Genomic DNA, 19290 nt, shown 5'->3' with positions numbered 1-19290 from the left:
GAAACACGTAGCACCTTGCAGTTAATCAAACAAGTCATCTATTCTTGGTAGAGGGTATTTATTTTTGATTGTGACTTTTTTGAGTTGTCGATAGTTAATACACATCCGCAACAACCCATCTTTCTTCCTTACAAACAAGACCAGTGCGCCCCATGGTGATACGCTCGGCCGAATGAAACCCTTTTCTAGAAAATCCTTCAATGGTTGCTTTAGCTCTTTCAGTTCTGTCGGTGCAATTCTGTAGGGTGGAATTGATATAGGCTGCGTGCTTGGCAACACATAAATCCCAAAATCAATCTCCCTATCTGGTGGAATCCTAGGGAGCTCATCTGGAAAGACGTTCGAAAACTCCATTCACAACCGGTACAGACTCAAGGCTAAGCGCCTCAGGATCGACATCCGTAACCTGAACTAGATGATAGATACACCCCTTCTTGATCATCTTCGCGGCCTTAAGGTAGGAAATAAACTGACCTCTAGGCACTACATTATCACCCTTCCATTCAATAACGGGCTCATCAGGAAATTCAAGCCTCATGGTTCTAGTCCGGCAATCAAGCTTGGCAAAACATGAATAAATCCAATTCATCCCCATTATTACATCAAAATCTACCATTCTCACATCAATAAGATCGGCCCTGGTATCCTTACCACACACCATGACAACACAACTTCTATAAACTCGGGTAGCCAAAATTGACTCACCAACCAGAGTAGACACCGAGAATGGTTCATGAAGCTGCTTTGGTTCTATCCCGAATTCCATAGCAACAAAAGGAGTAACATAGGACAGGGTGGAACCGGGGTCAATAAGTGCATATACATCATGGGATTGAACATTCGGAATGCCTGTAACAACATCTGGAGAAGTCTTTGCAGTCTGGCGACCACTCATAGCATAGAACCGGATGGGTCCTCCTAAACTCTGTGCACCACGCCCTGCGGGTGCTGGGGTACCTCGAGCTGGAGAGGGGGCTGAAGATGTAGCAGTTGCTGGGCTGGCTGGCTGTGTTGTGCCCCTAACTCCCTGGCGGGACACATGAAAATGCCTCTGAATATGACCCCTCATCCCATATCCATAACATACGGGCAACTTCATGTAGCAAATCCCCGAGTGCATCTTCCCGCACCTGGGGCACGGGGACCTCTGCTGCTGCTGGAACCTCTCTCCTGACCAACCCCGCTGATGGGATCCCCTGTTGCCCTGACCGGGCCTGAAATGACTCCATTGCTGCTGGCTGGGCCCTAATGGTGGTGCACTGGCTAAAAACTGTGCAACAGACTAGAAGGGCCCTGATGATCCTCCCCTGAAAGCTGATCTTCTCCCACCTAGTGACCCTCCCATGGTGCCCGTAGACCGGGCCTTGCTGTTACCCTCTCTCTCCATTCTGTTCTTCAATTTACGATTCTCTGTGGCCTGAGCAAATGCCACCATCTTCCCATAATTCATGTCAGAATTCAATGCAACTATAGAAGCCTCATTAATAGTCAAAGAATTAAGGCCCTGAACAAATCGGTGCACCCTGGCCTCCATTATGGGCAACATATGAATAGCATATTTGGACAGGTGGGCAACTCCATGTGGTAATCCCACACACTTTTGTTACCCTGCTTCAAATTTTCAAACTCTTCCGCACGGGCTGCTCTTGTCTCGGCAGGCAGAAAATGATCTATAAATGTATCGGCAAACTCGCTCCACCTCGTCGGAGAGCTCCCCTCCCCACGGGAATCTTCCCATAACTCAAACCATGAATAGGCCACCCCTTTCAGGCAGTAGGCAGCTAACTCTACTCCCTCCCTCTCAGTTGCACGCATAACCCTGAGGGTCTTGTGTATCTCATCAATCAAATCCTGATGGTCTTCTTCTGGATTGGCACCTCAAAACACTGGAGGGTCTAACTGAAGAAATATGTTCACCATAGAACTAGTAGAATCCCCTCGCTGGCTGGATGAACTGGGCGGAACATTTGACCTATGTGCCTGAGAGGCCACTAGCTAAGTCAACATCTGAATAGCTCCCCTAACATCTCCATCAGAAATACCAGAACCGGATACTGGGGCTAGAGGCGGGACATAGGTTTCAATGGGAGGGATAGTGGTACCCTCCACAGGTGTGGGAATTGGGGTAGTCTTCTCTAGAATAGAAGAATTAGGCAGAGTGATAGCAGGGTGACTACCAACACCTGTAGGATAAAGTAGTCATTCATCAACCACTCCTGTGGTGGCATTGGCTTCTTGGCCAATTCCCGCTTTCTTCTTAGGTTCCATTTACGAAAAGATAGAACAATGCACTAATTAGTGTGGGAACAGTTTCACCGCACGATCTAGAATATCAAAGAATGGTGTTATTCCTAAATGCCCAAGTATCCTCCAACTTATAGATGTGGTCGACTACACACCGATAACAAGGACACTACTAGACACGGCTCCGAGACATCCTAGGACACTTTAAAACCTTAGACTTTGATACTAAGTTTGTCACGCCCCAACCTCGGGAGGTGCGACCGGCGCTCAATCGAGAAAAACCCAACTGAGCAACCCTTATCAAACACTTCCTACCCAACTCGATACGATTAAGGAAACCATACTTCCATTCATTTATTTAGACGAGGAAAGATACTACATTCTACACCATTAGTTAATTTTAAATCATAACACTAGATCGTCGATAAGTTCCAAGATTCCATACAAGTAGACTTTAGAAAAGCAAGAATTAGAATTACATCATAGTTCGTGGACCCATCCAATGCCCGTACATAACCCACACATATGTCTACGGGGCCTCTAAGGATGAAAAGACAAGTTATGATAATGCCGGCAACAAGGCCCCGGCTATACCTCAAAAGTAGAAGTCTACAACAAAAGATGTGCAATATAACCCCTTGAAGGAGAAAGGGGCTCACCAAGACTTCAAGAAGAAGGTACTCCGCTACCCGCGATGCGCACTATCTACAATGGAGCCACCTACATTCATTTAAATGTAGCGCCCCCGGCAAAATGGACGTTAGTACCATGGAATAGTGATAGTATGTATAACTAAGCACCATCTAGTTAGAAAGAACTTTCATACAAGAATAAGAAATCACAAGTATAACTCAAAATTTAAACGATCACCACATTATCAAATAAAATAATCATACAACTTCCACATCATTTTTACTTAGCTTTTAGTTTGGGGCATTTCACACTATTCATCATTGTTCACAATACCACTGCTATCTTGAGCGGAGTCCGATCTCGACCCGATTAGCTAGGCCGCCTCATTTGAGGCATATTTTTCAATCACAATCTCAATTTCCTTTCCGGAATTCGTTCACAATACCCCCGCTATCTCGAGTGGAGTCCGATCTCGGCCCGATCGGCTAGGCTGCCTTACCAAGGCATTGTTCCCTTCTCATTAATCAATTTGTTTCACATATATCATCTCATAGGCACTTGAGGCCACAACTTATCATATCATTCTTGGCACTAGACCGCATTTTACATCGTTCCCAATTTCAATATTAGTTTTGCCATTTAGGGCAGTAGGTGCACACAATAACAATTTAAATTGTAACCATAGATAAGACTTCACATAGATAACACAACAATGCAACTTCGATCTAAATTTAAGGTCTAAGCATTTCACTACATAATTCATATCTTTTTCCCCTTTCAAGTTATCAAGATAGCAAGTTTATCATGTTGAGACACATCTTTCACGCATATAAGGTTACAACACCAATTTATGTAAAATAACACTCAATGCAACAATTCAACTTTAACCTTACCATATTCACACAAATACCGATGAAGCTCAATTTCTAATAGATGGGGTTTTAGCCATACATACCTTAATAAATCTTTCTCCTAATTCTTATAAAATTTCGGGACTCTTAGCACTTCAATCTATTGTGTAAGAATTGCAATTGAACCAAGAATTAGTGACGAGATTAAGATTCTAGCTCGTTTGAGCATATCATCAAACATCAAAGGTGGATTGTGATCTTAGGCCCCATTTTGAAAGAAATTTCTTTAATATTATACCCCAGTTGTTGTCTCTTTAGTTCTCATCCTCCCCATGCCCCATTATCTCTTGTGCATGCAAAATTACTAGCCTTATACCCTTGTACCCACTTGCTAATTACCTATTTTAACTGAAATTTTGAAATTATTGATGAGGGTACAGTTCTTACCTCTTAGGATGAAGACCTAGTAACTTCAATTAACAATCTTCAAGGATTTGGGGCAAGGGTTTAGAAAGAACTTTGATGAAGATTACTCCTTCTCACCCTAGAACTCCCTCTCTCTCTCTAGGTCGTGAAAAATAATAGAAAAATGGTCTATTGGGGTGTTTTTAATGGGATGGGGTCGGGTTTTAAAAATTAGAAAATAGGAGCCCCGAGTCAGATCTGCGATCGCAAAGTTGACATGCGGTCCGCATAATGGACCGCAAAAATGCTCCCCAAAACTTGAACACACTGTCTGGGTATGCGGCAGAAATGCTGTCCACATACCTGTTCTGCAGTCGCATAATGCACCGCAGAACTGCCCCTTACAAAATCCCAAAGGAATTATGCGACAACTATGTGGTCCGCATATCGGTTATGCGATCGCATAACCAACACACTGACTCACTTTGCGGTCTGCATACCTGATATGCGACCGCATTCTCGACCGCAGAATCGCACTTTTCTGGAAAATATTATTTCTTGACTTTTTATGCATCTCTAACATATGATCCTGATTGCCACTACGAGCTTTCGAGTTTAGAGTGGAAATTTTCACAGGGCCTCACACCTCGAGGGCTATTGTACGTGGATCTTCATGAATATGAATATACTCCATTGACTTTTGCTTTTGACCTTTGCGTTGTTATTGCATGCTCCTGTGCCCTTCGAGGCTTTTCGAATGTCTTCCTTTATTGTTGACCGTTGACATTTAACTTGGGCGTGAGCGTTCTTTCCAATTCTCTGTCGATCGACATGGATCTCTTTTGAACCCACCGTCGTGCCTCGGACCAATCCTAGATTGATCTGATAGGTCCGAGATGTCGGGGCCCTCCGAGTTATATGGAGATAATATGCCGAATTTCGGGGCCTTCAAGGATGTTATCCTGAATGAAGGTCAACTTTAGGTACCTGGGGGTCCCTTTTGATCTTGATGTAGATATCCCCTTTTAGAATGTATAGGATAGACTTCTGCTGAGGAGTTGCCCGTACTCAGGCACTGCCTCAGACCTTCGTGGAGCTTTCGTGATCGGAGCTTCTTGTGTTTATTATTCTTTATTGGAAAGGGAATCATGACATTGGGTACTGCCCCGCGTTAAGTGATGGCATCAAAGGCATCCCGAAGTACAATTTCTCTTTGGCGGGGATCCTCGGGGTAGAGCGTTGCCTTGATATTGGAGATAGTACGGACAATTCCTCGAATCTTGGCTTCTCATCGGAGGATCCATTCGGGACCTGGTATCACCCCGTCGATCTCCATCGAAGCTATAGGTTTCTTGGGGCTCACTCTGGGTTGGCGAGTCATTGCTGCTTGTCGCATATATGTGGGGTGGCTTTGGCTTCTTCACAAGACCTCACTATTTTTAGATAGATGCTCTTCCGCTTTGGCATAGGGTTCGTCATTTCTTCAGGCGCGAAAAGTGTTGGTGCACGCCCTTGATCTGATCTATTAGTTTTACCATAGTCATGGCAGCCACTTCGGGGCCGGCCCGGCAGGGAGTGGGGAGTGTTATTCCCGGTGCTCAGGAACTGCAGGAGTTCGCTCTGAAGACGGCGTCGTTGATAAGAGGGGAACATCTGGAGATGGTGGGAAAGTACTGCGGATGGAGCGAGGGGATCGCGCTGCAGGTGCTTCCCCCGGATGAGAGAATCACGGACTCTATTGATGGATTCTTAAGCGTATACCTATATCCTTTCGCGTTTGGTCCCCTTGATAGGGTTGTGCTTGATTTTTGCTTGAAGTATCGGGTTACTTTGGCGAAGATACATCCATTATTTTGGTGAGTGGTGATGATGATGAGGTTCTTTGGGGAGAAGTCCGGGCTTGAATTCACGCTTAACCATCTCGTCAGGCTATACCGGCCCTTTCATCACCAGGGCCTGCTAACCCTGAGGTGTTATTCGTCCATGCTTTTTGTAGTTGACGATGAAGAGGATGGGGATCAAGAGTGGGCTGGTTGGTTTATCCGGGTCCAGACGGTCGACATTATCCCCATGGAACTTTCGCCATTTCCCGAAGGGTGGAATTATGCATGTGAGTAAAGCGTCTGGTTCTTTTCAGATTTTACCCATAGCGAAACCAGTTGAATAATAGTGTTTTTCCCTTGTTGCAGCAACTTCATGGACGCTGGGCGAAGTCTTTGACCTGCCCGGTTGGGTCTGGAGGCTGGTGACTCATTCGACCTATGATGAGCGTCGGTGGCGAGTTGTGCTTCGTATCAGATGGAGAGAAAAATAACAAGGTATGTGCGCATGCTACCTTTGCCTTGGCCTTCGTATATTTGAGGTAACGTTTTCCCCTTTCATTTGTACTGGATTCGCTGCTTGCAAATATCGGTTAGTTCCTTGGGATGAGACAGTGCTCTTCCGAAGAGGGGAAAGAGTCGTCGGTCCCCGAGCCTGGGGACGATGGCGATAAGAGGGATCGGCAACTGCGATACGATGGTTCTTTTAGTGGTGCTGAACGGGCCCGTGTTTCCGAGGAGAGGGCATCGTCCAAGTCTGTTGCTCCCGAAGTATCAGATTTCTGGGCGGCGGTTCCTCCGAGTGAATATGCTTTGCCCGAGGTCGGTTATTCTGGGGCCGAAGAGGCGAGATCAATAGAAGTATATTCTGACTTCAAGGAAGTCCGTCGGCTTCACTTTGTGGTGGGTTTAGGCACAGTTTTCCTATATTCCGCATCTTTCTCCCCCTATTGAGCTTTCCTTGTGCAGGCCTGTGATAGGCTTATGTCCGAGTCACTCCGTCAAGGGGCTAGGCTTCAGAAAATTCTAGGTGATGGCGAGTCCCTTAGGCTCCTTAGTGAGGAGAAGGAGGTCGAGTTGTTCCACTAGCGAGATGAGGCGTACCAGAGCTCGAATTACAAGAGCTATTTGATGGAGCAGGTAACCTTTTGCTACTCGTGCTTTCCTCTCTTTGGCCCTTAAGGTTAACCCTCTTTTTGTCATATTAGCTGCAGAAAAAGACAGAGGATTTGGAGTATCTCAAGGGCGACATCGACCGCGTCAGGACTGCCTGTGGTGAGCTAAGGGCTCAGGTGCAAGCTCAAACTTTAGAGGAGACAGGCGCCTCGGCCAAGGTCCCCGCCTTCGAAGCCCAACTCCGCTTGGCTCGTAATAATGCCAAAGTTCAAGCGAATATGATCGGGAAACTTGAATCTAACCTCTCGAAGATCAAGACTGAGATACTTGTTGCCCGGGCTGAAGCGGCACTAAGCCGAACCAAGGCTGATCAGGAGATGGCAATTCATATGAAAAATGCTGCAGACGCTCAAGCTTAGCTAAAGCAAGCCCTCAACCGGGAGAAGAGGATCAAGGAATATGTTCGTTGCAGATCTCGAAGAGAATTACTCGAGGAGATCAGTGTGAGGGGCTTCGTTCTCTTAGAGGAATTGGCTCGAGCAAGGGCGGACGAGCGTGACGCGCAGTCACTTCTTGCTGATGAGGCGAAGAGCGAACCTGGCAAGCTGTAGCCCTTTAGAGCAGAGCATAGATTTCACAGTTTTGTCGCTTTGTATTTGATAGATGCAGAGCATGTTTGTAGATGGAGAGTGCGCCCTTCTGTTTTTTTTCTTTGCGTATGTATGATAAGAGGAAACTTGAAGCTTTATTTCTTCCGCATCTCTTTTTTGTTATTGCTTTTGACCAGGCAAGCTAGTTTTAGTGTTTGACGGGATTCTCGTAGGTCTAGAACTGATCGGACAGGCCCGGGGGATCTTAAGTGCGATCCTTGACGTGAACGGGTGTTGGGGCCTCCGCGCTTTGCCCTAGTATTTAGGCTTAATCTCCGAGTCAGGCTTTGACCCGAGCTTTCCTGCCTTTAAATCATCTATGCACGTGCAGGCAGGTAGTAATTGTTCCCATTTCTTGACTTTGGGGGCATGTTACACCCCATATTTTCGTACATGAAAATACGCGATAAATAAATTAATGAGATCCCGGAAGTGAGATGTCACGTCCCGCAGTATTATATTACGGTGATGTCACGTTTCACAGTATTAAGTTACAACGATATTGCACCCTAAAGTATTGTACGTTAAAATTTCATTTTCAGTTAACCGATGTAATATCGGGAATGAGATCATCTTGACGTTAACGTACTTACACTATTTATAGCAGGCAATAAATAAGTGTTATGAAGAATAAGAGGGTACATGGATTAGAGAAAACGCGTTTCGTTGAAAGTAGTCAACTTGAAATAAAATACGGGTCAAGCGATAATACCCGATAATTATAAACTAGTATCATGCAAGGTGCCATGTGACCACGGTAGTATAATATATAAAGTATATATGAAGTATTTTGAAAATAAATAGAATTTTAAGTAATTTGTGGTAATTTTTTTAAATTTATACGGGTAATTGATTAATTACCGAGTAACAGGACATTACCCAGTTAACTAAAAAGTGGATAATAAATTAATAATTAACCCTCCCCTACCACGTGGCAGAGAGCCACAAACCAAGAAGTGACTAAATAGTCACTTATGCCTAGGTGGCAACCTAGGCTTGAAGGGAACAAATGACTATCCAAAGTCTTGTTACATTTCCTTATGGAAATGACAACAGTAACGTTATAATTCAAACAAGCAAGAAAGCAATTCTTTCTTGATTTGGAAATTTCAAAGAACAGAATGAACGAAATTTGCTCAGTATCTCAACAAGCATGAAGCCATACGGAGTTTTTCCTACTCCAGGTATGTTAAGGCTATCCCTTCTTTCTTTTGGCATGATCCATACGATACGAACGGAACGTGCAAATGCACAAATTCCATGAATGACTCTATTCATAGAAGTATTAGAGATATATGTGTTCCTGAATTTCCGTGTGTTATAATGTCTTATCATCTGTTCATGGGTCTCAGAAAAATACGAAAGTTGAAAAGAGTTTACTTTATGATATTACTCAGAGGCAAAATGGTCTTATGACAATCCGAATGATTTTATTGATGTACTTTTTATGCACTGCATTCATGTGCACTGACCCATACGCGTATATATGTAAATATATGTATTTGGGATATGGAAAAGGTTACGACGTTATATACGCATCACCACCTGATCTGTTGGTATATGATGATGATGTTGCCCACAGTGGTTGAAATATGATTCAAACGGCGTTATATATGCATATATATGTATGTACTCAAATGGTGTTATATACGCGTATATATGTAAATATATGTATATGGGATATGGGAAAGGTTATGGCGTTATATACGCACCACCACCTGATCAGCTGGTATACGATGATGATTTTGCCCACAATGGCCGGTATGATATAATGGAATGCCCTCAGATGTTGATGATGTTATGAAACATGTACCTATGCACGACATGACATTCATGCACACATGCATGATGCTAAAAGTAATTTATGATCTACAAAGTTATTCATACTTACAGGTTGAGTCATGTACTCTATATGTCTTCCATGTCTCTTATGTATTTATTTATGTGCCTTACATACTCGGTACATTATTCGTACTGACGTCCCTTTTGCCTGGGGACGCTGCGTTTCATGCCCGCAGGTCCCGATAGACAGGTCGAGAGCCCTCCAAGTAGGCTATCAGCTCAACGGAAGATGTCGGTGTGCTCTATTTGCTTCGGAGTTGCTCGTTTGGTTAGTATGATTTAGATGTGTATTGTTTGGTGTGGCGGGACTCTGTCCCAACCTTTATGACATTTATGTATTCTTAGAGGCTTGTAGACTCTTATACGTGAAAGATTGTATGGCCTTGTCGGCCTATGTTTTGAGTTTATAAATGATTTTGTTGGCCTATTAGGCCCGTATGTCACGTGTATATAATGATGCAATAAGAAATATACGTTACATTGGTACTCGGTTGAGTAAGGTATCAGGTTCCCATCACGGCCCATCAGTTTGGGTTGTGACAGGGCATTTGCTGTTTCGACTATTTTGGGTTCAATCCCCAAGTCGTGTTGCGATTCGAGGTTTAAATTGACCCTCAAGTTTTATCCTGCCTGCATGGGCGGACGGCGATGGTCTTTTATGCTTCGGATCGAAGTGACCTTACAGGTGGGTGGCCCGGAGGCTCACTCGGCTGGAAATAGTGGCATTTATGCCATGCCCTTAGGCATATTGTAGTTTAACCATTTCGGGTCCAGTCTCCGAGTCGCATTATGACTCGAGGTTCAATTGACTCTCGGGTTTTTTCAGACCGGCAATAGTGCCTTTTACACTATTTTGGTCATTGAGACCTTTCAATATGTGGCCCGGAGGCTTGCATAGTTAACTATTTTTTATCCGGTCTCCGAATCGGGTTACAATTCGAGCTCATTTTAATCCTCAAGTTGTCAATTTTTTAGATGGCGATGATGGCTCTTACGCTGTTTGATCGTAGAGACTTTTTAATGTGTGGCCCGGTGGCTGGCTTAGCTGGCGACAATGGCTCTTATGCTATTTTTGCCTATGTGATTTTTTGTAGGCTTTGTTTTCCGCTCGTTAAGGTCTTTTGAAATAGTTTTGCCTGACCCATCGTCGGTTCTAGAAGAACCTCGATTTGAAGTCATTATCGGTGATGTTTAGAGCACCTCGGAAGTTTATAGCTCGTAGGCTGAGTATGTCGAAGCCTTTGTGATTTGGAGCCGACATGGTCGAAGCTCGTTTTTGTCTGTTGAGGAAAGCCTGTTTTAACTTGTTCTTTTCGAAGTATATTCGAAGTAGTGGCCTGCGATTTTGTTTACCGGCAGTCTGGAATCCCCGAGTTGCATTAGTTTGGCTATATCAGCCATTTTGACCGTAGTCATATGTGTTTGGCCGGAGCCATTTTGATCCCGAGTGATAGTTCAAGCGTCTACACCGAGGGTATGCCCTTTCAGTACTCTTACAAATGTGACGTATAGCCTGAACTTTGGGGTTTTCATGCTTGTTGAGCTCTTACCGTTTGCCATGCCTGTTGATGTCTTACATTTTTTGTTGTAATGTAGGATAGATCTGGTTACGCCAAGTCTGCCCGCTAGGGGTCTTACAGTTTTGGGTTTTCCAGCGCATGGCGATTAATGACAGTCTCCGAGTCATCGAATTTGCTTAAGCATGAAGACCGCTTTTTGTGAGCTCGGAGTTGCCTTGTAGGGCTCTATGAGCCCGGAGTTCCGACCCTAGGGTTGTGCGAGTGCCAAATTGTTGATGTTAAGTCTCCGAGTATTTCGGGTTGCATTTGGTGGACGGGCCCCTGTCGGGAGTATACTTGAAATTTCCTTGTTTGGAGAATAAGATATTGAAAAGATATCCTTTTATTGCTTGGTGTAGACATACATTGTTTCATTGTCGTGAGCTCGGCTCTTGCGGGCTCGGCTTTTCAGACTATTTGATCTAGTACATAATTCACTATCGAGACTTAGTCTGTCGTTTCTAGGTCCTCTTGAAGGGACGGTGCCCTTAGAAGAAGATCACCTCTCGTTGTTGGACTGTAGAAGAAGGCCATCGATCTTATTAGATTCTCCTAGGGGTACGCTGCTCTGCTAATAATCCTGCTGACGAGGCCCTCTTAGGGGCGGAAGTTCAAATAAGGGGAAAAGCGCAACGGGCCCTTTTTCAGAGCCTAGGGATCTTCAGGTAGAGTTAGAACCTTTGAATATCCTGGCCAATTGCTGCATACAGGTTAGTGACAAAATAACAAGGGAGTAAAGCAGTTCTTCCTCACCGTAGGATGTGTAGGCGATGTTTTGAGATTTGGTATGTTCCTACTCTTTCAAGGCATGAGTCTTATTACAGACCCCCGCTGTGTCTTATCATGCTTGGCTGAAGATGCGGTTTGCTTACCCTTTGATCCTTTCGAGGGTGGGGGCATTGATGCCGGCAACGCGCCAGATGGTGAAGAATTTCCTCTTGTCGTGTATTGCTTTTTGTCGACTTATTTTAGTCCTGCCCCTAGCGAGGGGTTTCATACTTTTGGCGAAATAGGGCCGACGCTATCTCCGGTTGGTGTTCTGACGGTCGCCTAAATAAGACGTCAGTGTTTCACGCCTCCTCTGATGGTAAAAAGATCGATGTTGCAGCCCGAGCTCAGACAGGATGTATCAAGAGAATGGTCTTTGAGGCAATTTGTCATTTGGAATTCACCAGGGATTCGGGATGCGGAAACTATTTGGTCTGTTAGTCCGGACCGCCCCACTGACTTTGGTCCAACGTCGTTTTTGTGCGTGACCGAACCACCTAAATTCATGAACACATGTTTTATTTAAGATAAATCAAATGAGGGAGAGGGTTGGCAATGCGTTAGTGTGATGCCGGGGCGGAGTCTTAGTGCCCTTTTCCCTGGTTGTAAGGGTTTCCTCCGAAATATTTCCCTTGGCCCGTTTTTCCCTGACGGTGAACATTTTCACTTTTTATTTTATGAGTCCTCGAAAGGTGTCACCGCTCTTTCACTATCGCGGTAATACGTCATGGCTTGTTTGCTTCATTCTTCCCGGTTGCCTTCCTTCATTGGAGCTAGATTCGAGCTTGACCGCTTGATTGTATTTGGCAGTGATTTTTACTTAGCAGCACGGCTGTAGTCGTTCTGAGCTGGTGGCCATTTTTGATCCCTCAGCCGCGCGCGCCCTGTGGTTCCTATGCTGGGTTGTGGTTCTTTTGAAAGGTTTTTGGTTGAATAGGCCTGAGTCGTTCAGCGTCCCTGGTTTTGCTTATGGTGATCACGATGTTCGGCATGACAATGTTGAAATTGTACTCCGCTGAGCGGGGTTCCTCTGCCGGTTGTGCCTCGTCAGATCCGGTTCCACTGAAGGTTCCTCGAGGACGTTGCCCTCGAACTACTTCCCTACCGTTGCGAGGTAGGTTGCATCTTGTGGCGTTCCTCCCATTCGCGGCGCATGGATGGTACCTCCATCTGTTTGGCATTAGTCTCTTTACTAGGATCCTGCTTGGGTATACCGGACCCGTAGAGGCTCCCGGGCGGTTGTCCGTGGCCCTGATTCGTGGCAGGTGCCAGGTACGGGCATCCGACCAGGTCTTGGCTGGGTATCTGGTTAAGCTTCGTTTGACATGACCCGGAGTCATCAGACATGCTTCGTTTAAACTATGGGCGAAGGCTTGGGTTGCCCAGTCATCCGAAACCGGGAGAGATCTCATTCGTCCTATCAGGAAATGAGGCGCGACTCCCTGTGGTATTTCATTCTTTCTTTGTTATGCCTTCGATGTGTCGGGCTCTTCCGTTACAGCTTTGATGGTGGCGGCATATGCTTCTTCGGAGGAATCTGCTAGCGCGGTAAGTGAGTTCGTGAGATCACGCCACATTATGGTTTCTCTTGAGAGTGTTTCCTCGAACTTTTTCAATGGGATGGGCTCGAACTCATCATCTTGAATGTCGTTATCGTTCTTTGCACACGTGTAAGCGATGGTGCGCTCGCTGGGATCTGAGGTCCTATCGCACCTAGGGAGTTCCGGAGTTCCGTATTTCTGTGAGGCGGGTTCCGGGACCGCTTCCCCGGGAGAGAGCTGTTGCGTGAGCCTCCATGAACTTGACTTGATTCTCTTGGAGAGATCATCCAGTGTCTTCGTTATGGCGGGGTTTGTTATCTATCCGTTGTTATTTGATCTTTTATGTATTCGTTCGGCACAGTGAACCATTCTCGATGCTACTGTGTTGGGGATCCCCGGATGGCTCTACACTTGAGTGGTAGCCAACTACTGTACCTGCAATATTTCAAAAAATGTCATGAAGACTAACTTCATGTTCTTCCCGGGCCGGGTTTTTTGAGCTTCCTGTTGGTCGTTGTGATGTATGCTCCTGTTGGTGTGAGAAGTTTCGCCGACTTGCTATGCGTTCTGTCAGTCCACGTCCGCTAGAATCAGTTCAGGCGCATTATAGGGATTCTATAGTGGTGCTCCGGCAGCTGGGACAGCCACACTATTTTTCCTGTGATTTTCGATGTTGTTGTTCTTGACTCCATTTACCGAGTCGAACATTTTGACCTGAAATCAAAGGATCTTGGGCAACAAAAAGTGTGAAAGATAATGTGCGTTTGTGCAATGAAACTAACAAAAAAATAATCATTATTATTTTTAGCCCCACGGTGGGCGCTAAAATGTTGACCGTAAAAATGGTAGCAACAATTAAATTTGTAAATGGGAGTCTAAAAATACGTGATCTATTCCCGAGCTAGTTATTAGAGCAGCTGATGCTAATAATATGGAGTTTAACGATGAAATGCAAGCTAAAACGAGATAGTATCGAACCGGGGGGCCTGCTACCCAGATGTAGGTCTGGTCGATGGGGGACCTCGGGGTCAAAATCAGGGTCAAATTCAAGCTATCGGGGATAGTCCGGAATGGGATAACAATTGAAGATATAATTAAACAAGGCTCTTTACGGCCGATACTGAGCTTATGTGATGAAGAACATGTAAGAAAGTGATGGATATTAACCTCGGGCTAGTAAGAATGAATAAGTTGGGAAGAAAAGAGAGAGAGGGGTATATTATTGCACTTGTGGAGAAATGGAGCAACACCGGTCTATTACAAGGTAGCGTGAGTCCCCATTATATAGGAGGGGAACTCAGCTACAAGCACATGGCCATTAATTACAAAGCATGGAGATGGGACGGCTTGACGCTATGCCTCAGCATAGGCTCTGGATAGGCCGACCCTGTCAGACTTAGCCGTGTGCCTTGGGAGCTTCCCCTTCTGTCTTGGCTTCGATCTCCATCTTCTCTGAGTCGGGCCTCGACGAGCCCCGAGGTCGGGAACTCGGTCGTGGCTTCCCGTCCTTGGGGTCTCGAGGCATTCTTCCGAAATGACTTGACAATGAGAAATCAAGTCCTCTGATTTGGCCGCGTACACTTAGGTTTTTTGGCTTCGCGGGGTCATAGCCAAATCTTGCATTTCTAGCCACCTTTTGTCTACATAAGTCATTTTGCAAAAATAGCCTCTATATGCATTCCAAGGCATTAAAACCTCTTTCGGCATCACCTAGATTTGCGTGCATAGTTCGGGCGCATAGCCAGAAAATCATTATGTGAAAATCTGTGAAAAATGATAAATTTTGACTTTAAAATGTATTTAAGTGGACTTCGGTCAACATTTTGGGTAAATGGACCTGGACACGTCATTTGACGGCCTCGGAGGGTCTGTGGAAAAATATGAGACTTGGGCGTGCGCCCGAAATCGAATTCCAAGGTCCCAAGCCCGAGAAATGAATTTTTAAAGAATATTGTTTTCTGGAATTTTTTATGAGTTTTAGAAATGAAATGCGTTTAGAACTTGATGGTATCGGACCCGTATTTTGGTTTCGGAGCCCGGTACAGGTCTTATTTGTGATTTAAGAAAAGCCAGTGAAATTTGATAAGGAACGGAAGTCTCTTGAGGTGATTCGGAACCGTAGTTGTGAAAATTGATACTTTGAAAGATTTGAGATTTTTCTTAGATTTATATGCTATATTCGTTGTTTAAGAGGTTATTTTGGAGATTTGATCGCACAGATAAGTTCATATGATGTTTTTGAGTTAGTATGCATGTTTGGTTTGGAGCCCCAAGGGCTCGGGTGAGTTTCGGATGGGTTTCGGAAGGTTTTGAACTTGTGAAAAATTGCATAAACTGTTGTTCTGATGCACAGTCCTTCTGTGCTTCGCGATCGCAAATCCCTTCGTGTGATCGCGAAAGGGAAAATGGGCAGGAGTGGTTTTTGTTCAATGCGAAAGCGAGGTAAGGATCGCGAACGCGGAGCACTGGGGGTTACTCTACGTGAACGCGACCCATGTCCTGCGAACGCATGGCATAAATAGGGGGCTGGTCTGGGAAGTAATTGTTCCTCTACATGAACGCATGCACAGGCCCACGAATGCGAAGGTCAGGGTGGCCAACCCTTCGCGAACGCGTAATAGGACCCACGATCGCGTAAGCCTAAGGAAGGCTACTCTTCGCGAACGCGCTAAAGGTCTACCCAACGATTTTTAAATAGTAAACAGCACACTCGGGATTAAACCAAAATTTAATAACTTCTTCTTCCAAACTCCAGATTGGGCGATTTTTGAAAGAGAACTTCACCACAAATATATAGTTAGGTAATCTTAGACTCATTTTCTTCAATTTCCATTAATACCCATTAGATTTCTAGGCCTAAATCATGTTCTTATGGGTAGAAAATTAGGGATTTGGGTAGAGTTAGGGCTTTTTGCATAATTGGGGTTTAAACCTCATTTTGGGGTTGGAGTGGGTGAATGGTTGAATGGGTGATCGGGTTTTGGTCCGAACCTCGTGTTTTGACCAAGCGGGCCCGGGGTCGATTTTTGACTTTTTGGGAAAAATGATAGAAAACCTATAATTGAGCATTAGGTATGAATTCTTTAGCATTTATTGATGTTGTTAAATCAATTTGGACTATATACGAGTTGTTTGAGGCAAATTCTAAAGGAAAAGCGGTGTTTGAGGCTTGAGTTGGTCGTGGAAGTTCGAGGAAGTATTTGGTCTAACCTTAGCTTGAGGGATTAGGAGTTGTATCCTATTTGCTACATGTTATTTGTTGAGTACGACGTATAGGCATGGTGACGAGTATCTATACGTTGGTGTCAAGCATGACCGTGAGTCTTAAATTGAAATTGTTTTATTCTTGATAAATCTTACGAATGCCTAATTTGTTGATTCTCTCTGTTGAGCAAGGATTATGATTATTCTCGTGGGAATTACCTAAGATTGAGTATTGGTGCTAATTGAGGTAGTTAAATGTTAGAACAAGTTTTGTTATAGCTGATTTTCCCTTGCCGGGACATAATTACTTATACTGTCAATTCCCTTACCAGGATAGTGTTGTTTCTTTATTGATCCCTTGCCGGGATTTTCGTTGCGATTGGTGTAGAACGGTATATGTGTATTGGGTTGCGCGCTGCAACAATATTATATTTGGATCGGGTTGCGCGTAGCAACAATATTATATTTGGATCGGGTTGCACGTCGCAACAGTGATAAATGATATGGATCGGGTTGCACGCTGCAACAGTGTTATTATAATTTTGGATCGGGTTGCGCGCCGCAACAATAGAAAATACTAAGTGCTTATAGATTGCTGACGAGTTCCTTATTGCTTTGTTATGAAATCTAAATTGTCCTTATGACTTTCTCTTAATTTACTATTGGTATTGATATTTCCCCCCAGCATGTACCCCCTCTCATCTTTACTTGTCTATTCCTATTTTATTTTACGCTGCATATTATATAACTGCATAAGGGTATTTGGTAGTATGGTCCTAGCCTCCTCACTACTTCACCGGGGTTAGGCCAGGCACTTACCAGCACATGGGGTAGGTTGTGCAGATACTACACTCTGCACTATGTGCAGATCCCGGAGCGACAGCTTTTGGACCGTAGTATTGGGTGGCTTCCTTCAGTCCAGTTAGAGATCCCGACGTAGTCCTGCAGGCGTCCGTAGGCCTGGCGTTCTCTTCTATCCTTATGTTCTGTTTTCATTTATTTCAGAGACAGATTGTACCTTTCTTTCCAGACATTTGTATGTAGTATTCTTAAATGATCTGTGATATTGTGACACCGGATTTCGGGTAGTATGTTAGTATTGTCGTACTGGTTTGGCTAAATTATCAGATTAAGTCTTCTGCATGTATTCATTTATCGTTAATATTTTATTGTTGATCGCATGTTAATTTAAATTGTTAAAAAGGCTAAATAAAAGAGGTAGTGATTCTATATTACGCGGCTTGCTTAACTTTCAAGAGTAGGCGCCATCATGACTCCCGAGGGTGGGAAATTCGGGTCGTGACAAGTTGGTATCAGAGCTCTAGGTTACATAGGTCTCACAATTCACGGACAAGCTTAGTAGAGTTTGAGGGATCGGTACGGAGAGATCTGTATTTATACCCTAGAGGCTACAGAGTTAGGAAAAACTTCACATTTATTCTTTCCTGTCATGCGGTTTGATTTCTCAATGCTAATTGAATTTCTACTCTGTTCTTTCGCAGATGGCGAGAACACGCGCTTCCTCATCCACCGATCAGCAGCCTGATCCCTCAACAGCAGCTCCCACGAAGGGCAGAGGGCGAGTCCGAGGCTGTGCTAGAGACCGAGGTAGGGGCAGAGCTCAGCCCAGAGCAGCAGCACCAGTGGCGGAGTCTAAGGTTGACTTTGATTATGATTCTGGCCCAGACAGTTCTGGTGGGCCCATCTCAGGTTCTACAGGGGTTTATTGCTACCCCAGTACTTCAGGATGCTCTAGTCCAACTAGTGGAACTTATGGAGAGTGTTACCCAGGCAGGCTTGCTTCCTGTAGCACCAGCCATCTCTCAGGATGGAAGAGGAGCCCAGTCTCCTACTACTCGCACTCCAGAGAAGATAGCTCCCCAGTTTCAGACTCCAGCAACTCAGCCAACTGGAGCAGTTCAGCCGGGTGTGGTAGCTCAAACCAGTGAGGGAGCAGCTATGTCTGCCGATGCTTTGTGGAGATTGGACAGGTTCACCAAGCTCTTCCCTACTACTTTCAGTAGTGCATCTTCTGAGGATCCCTAGGATTTTCTAGACAACTGTCATGAGGTTCTCAGGAACATGGGGATAGTGGAGACCAATGGGGCCGATTTTGCTACTTTTCGCTTATCTAGATCTGCCAAGATTTGGTGGAGAGATTATTGTTTGGGTAGACCAGCCGGATCGCCAGCTTTGACTTGGGAGCAGTTTACTCAGCTATTTTTGGAGAAGTTTCTCCCTATTACTCAGAGAGATATCTATTGGAGGCAGTTTGAGCATCTCCAGTAGGGTTCTATGACTGTTACTCAATATGAGACCAGATTCATCAACTTGGCCCGTCATGCTCTTAGCATACTTCCCACCGAGAGAGAGAGGGTGAGGAGGTTCATTGAGGGACTTATCCAGCCTATTCGACTTCAGATGGCCAAGGAGACTAGGAGTGAGATTTCTTTCTAGGAGTTGGCCAATGTGGCCAGGAGAGTTGAAATGGTTCTATCAGAGGGATGTAGTCAGGGGTCCCGCAAGATGCCTCGTCATTCAGGCCGATTCAGTGGTACCTCGTCTGGAGGCAGAGATTTGTATGGTAGAGTCCATCCTTCTAGGCCTTTTCAGTCAGCCCTTTAGGTTTCTCATGGTGCTTCAGGTGACAGTAGTTC

The sequence above is a fragment of the Nicotiana tabacum genome, chromosome 11, assembly GCF_000715075.1.
Source record: "Nicotiana tabacum cultivar K326 chromosome 11, ASM71507v2, whole genome shotgun sequence".
Taxonomy (NCBI): Eukaryota; Viridiplantae; Streptophyta; class Magnoliopsida; order Solanales; family Solanaceae; genus Nicotiana; species Nicotiana tabacum.
Note: the sequence above shows the minus strand (reverse complement) of the source record.